Source organism: Sinohyriopsis cumingii, chromosome 4 (genome assembly GCF_028554795.1).
Source record: "Sinohyriopsis cumingii isolate HCF-2022 chromosome 4, ASM2855479v2, whole genome shotgun sequence".
Lineage (NCBI taxonomy): Eukaryota > Metazoa > Mollusca > Bivalvia > Unionida > Unionidae > Sinohyriopsis > Sinohyriopsis cumingii.
In genome coordinates this window covers 23,505,358-23,518,485 of record NC_142964.1, presented here as the reverse complement: position 1 = coordinate 23,518,485, position 13,128 = coordinate 23,505,358, and positions in this window count along the sequence as shown.

Genomic DNA, 13,128 nt, shown 5'->3' with positions numbered 1-13,128 from the left:
TTACTTTTTTTTAATCATAGGTTAAAACAAAAAAACTTTTCTGGTTTAGCTAAAATGAAGATAATTGTAAATCATTAGCAGCAGAGAGGGTGAACATACCACTTGCTTTAAAGTCCATTTATAAACATAAAACCTCATACAAAAATGAAAAAAAGTCAGGTCAATAACGTCAAACCGAAGCCTTTAACTTACTGAGAGTTTCTCTAATTGGGTTACTTTTTCTATCTCGTTTGTGTTTTTTAAAATTTATGTTTACCTGTCAGGGCACTTATTTGTGGTCGCACAATCTCTGCTGCTATAAATGTGTGAGTAATTAAATCATTATTATATCAATCTCTCAACCAAATATTTTATCAAGACCTATATGATGTCGTGATCGAGGATCATGTAAATGTATTGTTATAAATCTGTGTGGAGCAGATTGTGCTTTTGAAATGAAGTGTTTGAACTTAATCATGTCCATATCCCCACTACACCAAATCTGATGAATATTTCGCAGAGTATGTGTATAAACTCCATTAAACACAACTAAAATATTACAGTTATATCTGATAACTTTAGGCATTTGTGTATATCGCTGAGGAACGTAAATCACATTAGCATTTTTATGTCTCCCTCGAGAAAATATTCTAGCTGGATTTGATTGTTTCTCCAGCATTATGTCGTCATATACCACGAGATTATTCATAAATCCATCGAAGTCATCTACAAATGGGGCTTCATCAATATCAGTGATAAAATCAATAGTATCATTACCATCTTCGTCCAACAATTTTGCTTTTCATTAAAATCTTTAAGTACATCGTAACATCTCTGATCATCATCTGACAGAGCTACTAAATACAACATGTCCCATTTGAGCCAACTCATTATCAGATTAAGTAATAATTGCGTCTTACCAGACCCAGATGGACCTATGATAATTGCTTTGATAGAATTTGGTAGCGCTGGATGATGTTTGACTGGCTCTTGCTTTCGTGTCGCTGAGGAATCAATGACATCCATGTTATACAAATATAATAAATAATATGGATTTATATTGTGTTCGATGTAGACCATCCACCCCCACAAGTGGATTAACAACAATAATAAAAATAAATAAACGATATGCACTTTCAGATAAATGTGTAAAATGTGCTACAAATAAATATAAATTTATTTCGTCTCGTACGAAGACAGGTGGTGATATCGCTACTTCATTAGGAAAATTACCAGGAACTCCATGGGCTAAATACCCAGGACAAAACATCTTCCAGGATATAATTATTGTGGTCCTAGAACTCGACTTGATATCCGACTTGACGAGCGAGATCAACCAAGACCTGGAGAATATTCAATAAATGATATTGATCAAGCATGTCACGTTCATGATGTAGCTTATAAAAATCCAGATCTGCAACAACGACATACGCAGATGTAAAGTTGATTCATTCGTTAAATTCCATTAAAAAAAATCTTTCAGAGAATCATTAGCTAATTGGTTGGTATGATCTGCAATGAAAGGTTAACTAGTATTAGGATCCGGTAATTAATCAAACGATCATTATAAAATAATGGAATCGATTTATTATAGTCCAAGAAGATATTGGAGGGGTAGAGCAGCGATTAGTAAACTCGCTGATGCAGCAAATGTTACACGTTCTGTTGCTGCAAATTGGTTAGCATGACAGGCAATATGGCAAATTTAACTACACCACCTAAAAAAAAATTATCATGCACATTTTGATGTCAGCACTCCTAATGAAGTTCATCAAGCAGATTTTTTTAACCACATGATACTATTAAAATTGGTAGACGTCAATCACGCACATACAAATACGCGTTGACTGTCGTTGACGTTGCAAGTAGATATAAGAAAGCAGAACAGTCATCAACGAAAACAGCAGCTGAAGCTGAAGTTTTATCTGCTTTGGAACGATTTTATAAACGAGGACCCTTGCAATGGCCACAATTACTACAATTTGATTCTGGCAAAGACTTTCTTGGTGCAGTATCATCTCTGATGGAAAAACATAATGTCAAAAAATCAGACTAGGACATACTGCAATTCATTATGATCAGTCAATTGTTGAACGATTTAATCGAACACTTGCTGAGCGGTTATTTGGATATCAATATGCAAAGAAATTAATTCAGAAAGATATGAGATCTCGCGAATGGGTTGCAAGATTACCAAGTGTAATAGCTGCGTTAAAAAATGAAATTACTTGTGCAACTTCTATGAAACCCTTTAATGCAATTACATTTTATAAAAACATGTTCCAATACAACGATATGAATTTTCAAAACAACCAGTACTAGGTAATGTTGGGTGGCATGATTTACCCAAATATACATAAATACTGCTCAAATATACCTAAATACTACCCAAATACTGCCCAAATATACCAAAATACTGCCCCAAAAATTATCTCAAATACTGTCCAGAAACAAGTACGTGATACATTTACAACGAAATAATTTTTTTAATTCATTGCAAAGTTAAGTTCTGGGTCAAAATGAAATACGCTAAATTACTAAAGCAATTAGACATTCTTTGCACGAAACGTAACGAACACCTCCAATTACCATTTGCTCGGAAATTGATATCTATTTGCACAGAACATTATAATGAATTATGTTAAATATTCAATAAAGAAGTTTGTCAAAACAATGGAATATCATCATTATTTTTAGTTTTTAAAAATGATGTTATTTAAAACATCTGCGGAAAGTTTCTTGTGAGTATATATTTTATATGTACATATGGTAAGTACTAAAAAAAACTAAATGCGCAAAGGCGGTAAAGAGACGTTTAATACTTACAATACTAGAAAATATGTACAGCTGATACAAAATTAAGACTTTAAAATGTTTGATTTGTCTATATGTTGATCGTTATAGTTCTTTTCTCTACTTATTTAAATATTTGCAAATGGGGAAATTACTTTTCCTCCTTTTTTCGTATTGACCATGAAATGTCTTCGTGTTACATTCTAAACATATCCAATTAAATGTTGAGAGAATGAATAGGACACGCAAAGATATTGAATTTATATCAATAACAATTATGTACTGTTGATACAACATTTAAGGTATAATGGTAGTGAAGTGCTACTGTAATCAGATTGACACGTGTTATCGCGTTTTACAATCGCAAGTAGCCAAGTACATACGCGCTGCCTGAATTAGCATTGCGGCGCTACAAATGCAGTTCAAATGATTTTCAACAACAGATATGTAAACTTTAAGCTGTCCCATGCTTTTGGTTTGGCAAAATCGTCTTGCGAGAAAGCCTAAGCAATATACTCGTTGAAAAGCTACGATGTTGACTCTAAAACTCTTGGGACGGGGCGGCGCACATTAGTGGACTGATTTGTATATAAATTGTATATGTATCTTATTTAGACGCAATGAAAAGAAAATTAAACTAAATCTATTGTATCTTTTTTATCACTTTATCCTTTTTAAGGTTAGTGCTATATGTAAATGTTAAAAGAAAAGAATTAAAGAGATTTTAATCTCTTTTTTTCACTTTGTATGTAAACAATAAAGAGTTTTGATATTCTGTATTATTTTATTCATTTGTCGTTTCTTTTTAATTACACATCTTAAATTGTGAATTCATGTATTAATAGCTAAATAATATGCATTGGAAAATCAAAAGTACTTTCATGCATGTAAAACCGATAGGTGTTAAATTCAAACTTGAGGGACTTAAACAGTAGGGTCCAAGTACCTAGTCCCGGGTAGACAAATGTGTAACAAATTCTTAGCAAGCCATAATAAAGAAAATAGTCCAATACAATGCTATCCAATAACCTTTGTTGAATTATCTCTGCTTGTCCTTATATATGTTTACTTTTATGACCGAGATTGCTCTAATTGATCACATCTTTCTTTCAGATTTAGAATCAATTTTCTGCATTATATATCTTATGTTACGTGTTTAAGCTCGAATAAAACAGTAACATGAAAGAGTGAAAACAAGAAGCTTTGAAAAATAATTTATTTCCCTGGAAAAATTCTGTAAAAATGAAAAGATATGAAGTTACGGTTTATAGAATCAAATCCAAAAATAATCCAAGAATACTTCACGAATGAAATTTCAGGAGTCCTAATAATAAAATGTTCTAATAATTTCAAGTTCTAGTCCCGACGAAGAATCCAAGATGGAAGACTGTGACGTATGGTATAACCTGCAGTGTGTTGAAGTCTACAGTTCCTTGTAGAAACAAGAAATAATCTTTCGGTTTTGGAAATCCAAATAAATTTTTATGAGAGCTGTCTTTGATCAAGAATTCTGTGCGAGCACACGTATATTTCTAGGGGGAAAAAAAATTTCCTTTTGAATCCAAGTAATTTGAAATAACTCCAAACGACACAACACTTTCCAGTAGTCCCATCATGACCTCGACAACAAGCAATCATTTTAAAATAAAAATAGAACTTATTTTCGTGGTTGCTACTAATTTTAAATCAAGGTCAGGATCTAGGTCAACACCTGGTGTTTACTAAAACGAACAGTCAAGGTCAAACTATTTTCTGGCAAAAGTATCATCTCTAGTGAATAAATTTACATTACAATAGAATGTAATGAAAAATTTAAAAAACTGATAAACAAACAATTAAATTGAAATAAATATATATTAAATCAGATATAAATAAAACAAATATACATAAATGTGTGTGTGTGTGTGTGTGTGTGTGTGTGTGCATGGATCGTCAGATTCTGTATCTTTTCGAGGATAAATCAACATCAAATAACTAAAATATAAAATTTCACCACACAAAGGTCAGTCCAGACACAGAAACTATATAGCAGACAAAACATAGCATATACATAGCCAACATGGAAGATCGTTGGCCACGATCACCGAAAATATGGATCATCTTATGTAATTATCCACAGACATGTAGATTAATGTGTGATAGTACAAAGCATATAACAAGTTATTAATTTACAGGATAAAGCTATCAAGTATTGGGAGAGGAGTAAATAATGTGCCTGTATATACAGGAACCTCAGAGAACGACTCATCGAAGAAAGTAGCAAATTAAGAAAAACCATCGCAACAAAAACGATCATACAAATACGTATTCTTTTCAAATTTCCATTTGATCGTTTACGAAAATAAAACCCAGATAAATATGAGAGGGTGGGAAAACGAACAAATAAAAGTCTTTTAATATTTCGAACAAAGAACCATGGGGGGTGACACACTCGAGGTTAGTAGCTAGTTGTATCTAAATGTCGAAGATGTGCCCACAAATCAAAATCAACATCATTCTAGAATATAGATATACAATCAAGTATGCAATTTTGGGACATATATGTCATCTCGGACACTGTCAATAAATTCCAAGCAAATGGCAATTAGAGATTTTCGTTACATTTCGTACAAAGAATTTCTTATTGCTTTAGTAATTTAACGTATTTTTATTTAACCCATAATTTATCTTGCAATGAATTTAAAAATCTCTTAGTTGCAAATGTATCACGAGCTTGTTTCAGGACAGGACTTGAGAGTATCTGGGCAGTATTTGGGTACAGTTGGGCAGTATTTGGGTACTGTTGGGCAGTATTTGGATGTATTTGGGTAAAGATATTTATATAATCCTGGCGACATTGAAGGCGGTAAACTAGAGCGACTGGTCCTATTTGGAGTATTACGACACATACAATTTCCAGCGTGGTAAGAACACGAGTAGACCTGCAATCTACAGATTAGATTCAACAGCTCCTCAACATGGATTTGTACATGAACAATTACAACTAACTCCTGAAGACACACAACTACCACCGCATTAACTTTTGTAAACTAGCACCTCGACATCGATTACATTCAAGACAGGTCAGCATCACATTTTCGCGTGTATCACCAAGACTAATATTGATCCTATCTACGGTAAATTGTCTTGGATTATTATTTGAATACTGCTACAACATTACTGTGTTGCAGCTCACGCAATGATTATTTTGCTGTTGTTTCAATGTCATGATAAATTCAGCATCGAGATCAAAGTAGCGCTTATTTCTTTTGTCACACTATTTATAACTAATTTTTTCTTACTATGTCATCGTTAGTTTCCTGAATTTAATCATTATTTTCTGTGAAGTCTGTGATAACCATCCGCAACTAATATGTTCTTCTGACTCGAGACACTGCGAGATAAACTAAATTTGACCATTTGATACGATCATCTGCGATCCATATATTTGTATCAGAGATGGTTAATCCTTGTGATGAATGAATTTTCATTGCGTATCCTAGCGTTCATTTAGTTTTGTCCATAGTTAACGCGCTCTCAACAACACTGACAGGAACTAAAACAATATCATTTAATACAAGATTTTGTTTCTCTGACGATCTTGGTATATCAACATCGACATTCTGTTGTCGCGTATCTGCTGGTCGATAACACAATCGTACGGATAGCTTTAAAAAATATTCTTTATGTAACATAAATAATTGTTGTTGAAGAGTATCGCGAACTATCTTTCTACTTGCCACTATCAAATCATTTGGTCTCCATAAATTCTAAAACTTGATAATTTGAGTTTCTGAAATTATTTCACGCATTATTTCACATTCAGACGTTGTAGTCTGATTAATTTCTCAAACTCTCTTAATTCTGGATCAAGTGATCTATGATCATCAGTTATTTCCTCATAGTAATCTACAAAATTCCACAGCCATTTATGTGGAGACAATCCAGCAAATGCTGGTGGTTGACCATGATCGCCACACATTATTAAAACAGTATCTTTTGTCAATAACCAATCAAGAAATATTAGTAACGTTTCAAATGAAAAGGTGAATATTTCATCTCAAACAATAATCCTTGGAATATATTTCTCTCCCATTCCTTTAGAAGTCCATTTATCTCCCTTCCATCGAAAAAAAATTGTGATAAGTGCACGATTTAATATTTCTTTCTCTCATTTCTCTTGCGAGTCTGTGTGTTGGTGTTAATACAATTGTTTCTGAACAACTGTTCAAGAATAATTTAATCACACGAGTTGTTTTACCACAACTTCCAGACCCATTGAGATCGACCGTTTTATGTCTAGCTACAAGATCATATACAGATGGTGCTGATGACAATTTTGAGATTTAATTTTTTTGGTAATAGATAATTTTGATTTCAACGTCGGCAGATTAAGAATAATTAAGTATTTGTTTTATTCTCCATTCATCCATGATGCATAAGTGCCGATATGTTATTGTTCTAGTAATCCTGTATTTTGTTAATGTATAAAAAGAATCCGTAGCGACTCTGACAGCAAACTCAGAAACTATATTTATCATCGATAATAGATTTATCGAAACGTACGCAAGCATTGAAGATCTTAAATGAGTAAACTGAGGTGGCTCACCGTCAATATAACTCACATATTTACCTAATTTAGTTCCGTCTGATAAACTAATATTACTTCGACTTATAAATGTGTTTCTATGCGTTGTATCACCAATTTAAAATCTAGTTCAGCGTCATCTATAATAATCTTGTACAATGTGGTTTATGATCATATGATCCGCCTTGGGTAAATTTACCAATTATTTTTCTGCCAAGATCGTTTGCTTTTTTATTCTCAAAATCTTTTATATCAGAATTTTCATCATCAAAATATTTCTTTCGTTGTGGTAACAAAACTTCTTTCTGCAGACGATACGATATAATTGCTTAACTTCCTGTTAACAATAGCATTATTTTTACATCGAGCATATACCGTATAATACTGTTGTTGCCCACATTGTTTCTGAAAAATGTTTGCCAAACCAGACATGACAAATCGGATAAAGATTTTCAGCAAACGTAAGTGACTCGGTACAAGCAAATCCAGTCAAGTAAAAATCCGGCAATGGTCCATTTATCTATACTCTGGTCAACTTGTGTGTTGGATATCCAAATCGCTCAAAATACTTGGAACACTCGCCCATACCAAGAAAACGTCCCGGATAAAAATGCAACCATATCAACCGAAATAACATCCCTATAATCGTATTTAATATTCCATAATCCACCGTATCCGTATTCGACACAACTGCGTTATATTTCTTCTATAAAATCCAATCGTGTTGGTTTCCACGAATTTTTCTCTCTGGTAAAATGAGCAGCAACTGACGAAACGGTAAAGCAATTAGTCAGTAATTGTTCAGCATCGTCATGAGTATATTTCAACGCAAGATTCTTCATGTCTTCATGGAGAGATTATGTGCGATAAATATATCCATTAAGTCGTACAAACTGGTCATAGTTTCCATTATCTGAACTTTGAAACAGCCACACGGATACATGATCATTCTTACTTATTTCGTTAATAAAATAAAATATATCTCCTTGGTAAAATGTAACAATTCGATTTCGTGGAATTATTGTTACTGCATTAGTCCACTCATCCGCATTATGATCAATAATTTAAATTGAAGCTCCTTTCGATTTATACTTTGATTCGTATAAAATCTCTTCGGTTATCATTCTTAGTATTATTGGGAATTTTAATTTCTTTCTTATCTCAGCAACACCATTTATTGTAGCCCCTTTATCCTTGACTTACTCAATCCATTTGTTTATTTTTTTTACGTCGCTGATCTGTTAGTTTATTTCCACGTATCGCGTTTGTAAAATGTTCCGTTATTCGTTCTGCTGCACAATTTATTTTCGAAAATTTCATCGGTTTTAGATCTTTAACGCTGTTTATCATTCAGCAGATAAATTCCATAAGTATGAGCGGTTACAGGATGCGCTCTTTCATAATACGGTTTTTCAATATCAGTCAACATTCCTGGCCTGGAATTGTTACTTAATACGGCCACTTTTTCATTATGAACGACAGGGTCAAGTTTGTCACTGATAATCCAAATATCGTCTACTTCCTTAGAAAGCTTTAATATGACAATATCTTTGATTGTCCAGATAATTAATAATCGTCGCCGCTCGCTGGTTGTTCATTGTAGCAGCGGTGACTTCGGTGTTATTGCGTATGATTTTAAATGTTGACCACACATGAGTTTCTCCATCTATGCTAAATTCTTTTTTAGTATCACGAATACTTTTAATCAGAGTTTTCGTCGGATCACCTAGAGCTCGTCTTTGTTTGTCAGGGGTTCTTCTATCAAGATCGAATCTGTAGTCAGGCTTAATCTCTCATAATAACTCTTCCATATTATAATTAGGACACAAATGCATTTAAATTGAAATAATGTATGTATGTATGTATGTATGTATGTATGTATGTATGTATGTATGTATGTATGTATGTATGTATGTATGTATGTATGTGTGTATGTATGTGTGTGTGTGTGTGTGTGTGTGTATGTATGTATGTATGTATGTATGTATGTATGTATGTATTTATTTATTTAAATATATAATGAGCCAAACAAAGAAAAAAATGCAAATGTCTTATGATACAACTCCTTGTAACAAAGCTTCCGGCAACGAATTGTGTGGACTTCACTTACAAAGTGTACGGAGATGGGAGTTTAGGACCTAAACCATTTTTTAAATGTGGTGTTGGGGTTAGATAAAACACGCAGTTGTGTGTGCAATTTGGTGGTAAAAAGTACAGAGAACTGAAAAGATATATGATTAAAAAATAACTGATTATAATGACAAAGTTGTGAGAAATTCAGAAGATTATATGCTAGATTTTCAAAATAATCATTAGACAAATAATATTGTAAACTAATGGAGCAAAAAGATCTTGTGAAACATACTATCATCAAGAATTATGAAGCATCCCGTGATAGTGCAATCATGCACTGTCGACTAACAAAAACAGTCGTCACTGTCACTAATACAGGGTATCTTATATTCAATACCGGAGGGGGGAGATAAAATATGTCTTTGTCATAAATTTGTGTCTGAATGTTTTCGGGGGGTAATCGAAGATGGTCTTATGATCGATCATAGTAATGTAAAAAAAAAAAAAACCTCGATAACTTATTCTATAATTTACGAGTAATTGCTCACAGCGATAATTGTACATTTGGTAAGACTGGCTATAATGATAAGAGAGCCAAATGAAACTAAAGAGTTCATCATTGCAAGGATGTATTGTTTTCGTTACACCGTCATTGTCTGATTCTGGATCTCCAAGACCAGCAATTGTATTATTAGACATATTGAGAGAACTAGTCATTGTATTACGGGATTTTTATACTCGACCACGAATACTATCTAATATCGTGGACATAATAACACCAGGTTAAATTTTTCATTGCTATCAAACAAAGCTATGCTATTTTCAGTTACTCCAATAATTTTAACGATAATATCGTTCAATTAAAGATTGCTTGTTTTTAATTTTCCTTGCTTATCTTTAAAAAAAATTCGTTTGGATCTATATTTGCAAGATTAAATAATTCAGATATTTCATCAATAATCTGTTTACTTATACTTTCGTAGGTTATTCCGTCTGTTTTTTTTTTTTGTTAATATGGAGATGAAGATCTTTCGTAAATAGTATCCATTATACTTTAAGATCTGTTTAAAAAGACGCGTATACATGTATAATCGTACACGACTTTATGAAGTGGTAATGTTGATGACGACACAGATTCGAGTACAGAAATTACTTCACGATCGCATATTGGCGGATCGGTTATTGTCTGTGTTGTTAATGTTGAATACCAGACTGGAGTTTTTATTGTGTTTATGTAATTTATAAATTATTTTGGTGGAGCCAGTCCATACGAATCAAAATAAATAATTCCATGTGGATCAATGGAGTATGCCACCCATTGAGTACCAGGACCAGAACTATTATCGATATTAATAATACCAGTTTCAATATTGTACGGCTGTTTTGATAATTGGTCATGCATAAAAGCATCTCTAAAAAATTATGTTTAACTTTTAGCAGCATCAAGTAAAACAAATTTGACATTGGAAAGATTAACGAAGTCTTTCTGTTAGTCTAAGACCTTTTCCGTATCGATAAGGAGTTCCTGGTAATTTTAGACCCCTTCCATTTTTTTAATTCCTTTTCCTGTTATTAATATGTTTGCTGCTAATCGACCAGTAGCTACAACAGCACCAGCTGCAGCTGTTTTTACAACAGCTGGGGCTGCAGCAGCTAATAAAGCTGGTATAGCAGCAAGAAGTAGAACTATACCACCAGTCTTGGTTGAATCTTTAATGGCGCTCGCAGAACGATTGAGTTTCACGCTTGTTTTTGATTGTTTGGCATCATTGAAATGCCTGAGTTGACATTCTGACAATGATAGTTTATTTTGACCACCTGTGATCTGATCTTTTTTTAGTGATATTTTTATTCCAGTTCTTTGCTGAATTTGACTGAAACCTTATAGTCTGACCAGGAGTCAGGGTAAAGCTAACATGATGATAAGATATTTGTATAAGTAATAGGCTATTTTCAACTGAAAATGTTTTTACATGTTTTCTATCGGTGCGTGAATAACTCGCATTTACCTGCCAATGCCTTCAAGTAACATTGCTCTATCGCTGAGTATAACTGCGATTGCTCTATAATTATGAATAGCTGCTTGGGGATTTATATGAGCTCGAAAGTGAATATCAACAGCAGATTGCTTGAATAATTTATACATGCTCTAATGAAAAATAATAGATCGGATACAATGTTGTAACAATCTAACTGTGATATTTGTAAACCAGTATCTATATTTTGATCACATCCCATAAATGCCATTAAACGATGATATGCACGTGATACATAGATATTTTCAAAATTTAACGTCATATCTTCAGATGGTTCTTGATGTCCATTTATCTGTAACGAAACTTCTCTGACTCCAAGTTTGTTGAATATCATATGACTACGTTCTTAATTATCTAGTCAATCAGTATCTTATAAAGCGATAAATATATGCCTCGGTGCAGAAACTCCTTGTTGTGATGCTGTACGCCATGTAAATAACCCAGCAATATTACTTTGAGTGCTATCTGTAGTTACTATTAACCATGATAACAATGATTTTCCGCCTGAATTCATAAAATTAATTAACTTTTCTTCTTCACCAATCGTTGGAGTCATTACTGGCATCCACAGTGAATTTTTTAATAATATTACTTAACCACCAGCAGCAGCTGATCGCCAAATAGCATCATTATCATTACGCTTTCTCACAAGTACAACTGTATGCTTCGCTCCAAAGAAAACGTTTCTGACATTTCTACATAATCCAAAAATATGTGATAACGGAATTGCGCATGAAAATCTTCTACGATCTCCTTTTAACACTGATTTACGTACAGCAGATCCTAGGTTATAATTTTCGCTAACGCTCTGTAACATCAAAAAGCAGCGCCGGGTCTGTCTATCGCTTTAGCTGGTTGTGGATTAACCGCAGTATTTTGTTCCACTTGTACTTTTAAATGTGATCTGGAATCAGAATGATCAGTGTTATCTTTAGCAAGCATAATTGATGGACCAGCCGATCTTGTATAATCATTTGAATATCTAGCCAAATTTAATATCGTTGTAGCATCATCAACGTCTTTTTCAATTATTTCAATAATTCTTCCATCAATCATGTACGTGGTGCTATCAGACAACGCCATAATACCATCGTTAACAAAACCATCTATGGCAACAGCTCCATATGGTGCATTAAGAGGGACATCTGTTACAAATTTTCCTTCTACTTCAGTAAATGCTTCAGCAAGTCAGAAATATATGCTTGTATCTTGAACTTGTATCTCAATTCGACCAGGCTGGTACACGTGCTTCATAAGAATAATATTGATAATCGCGAACAGATTCATCTTTAAGAACTGGCGAGTCCATATCAAACGCTGGATCGGATATACGCTTAAACATTTTATTATAACTATCTTCGTCTGATACGAAGATCACTTCCTGAAATAAAACTTGTATACGCCGGCATACTTTAATTATTCAATTTTGTAGGAACAACTTCATTAATAGCCAACTCTGCTAGTTTTTTTTATTGGCAGCTTGATTTATTATTTTACTGATATTTGCAGGGATAGTTTCAGTTCTGGGTAATTTTACTGGCTACGGTTTTCTTCGTAATAATCGAGCTAATCTTCCTTTGATTGTTGAAAATGCTTTACCGGCAACATTAACAACATCACTGATACCTTTATCGCGAATAGCATCAATAGCTTTCATTCCTAATTTTTTGCAATTGGTAC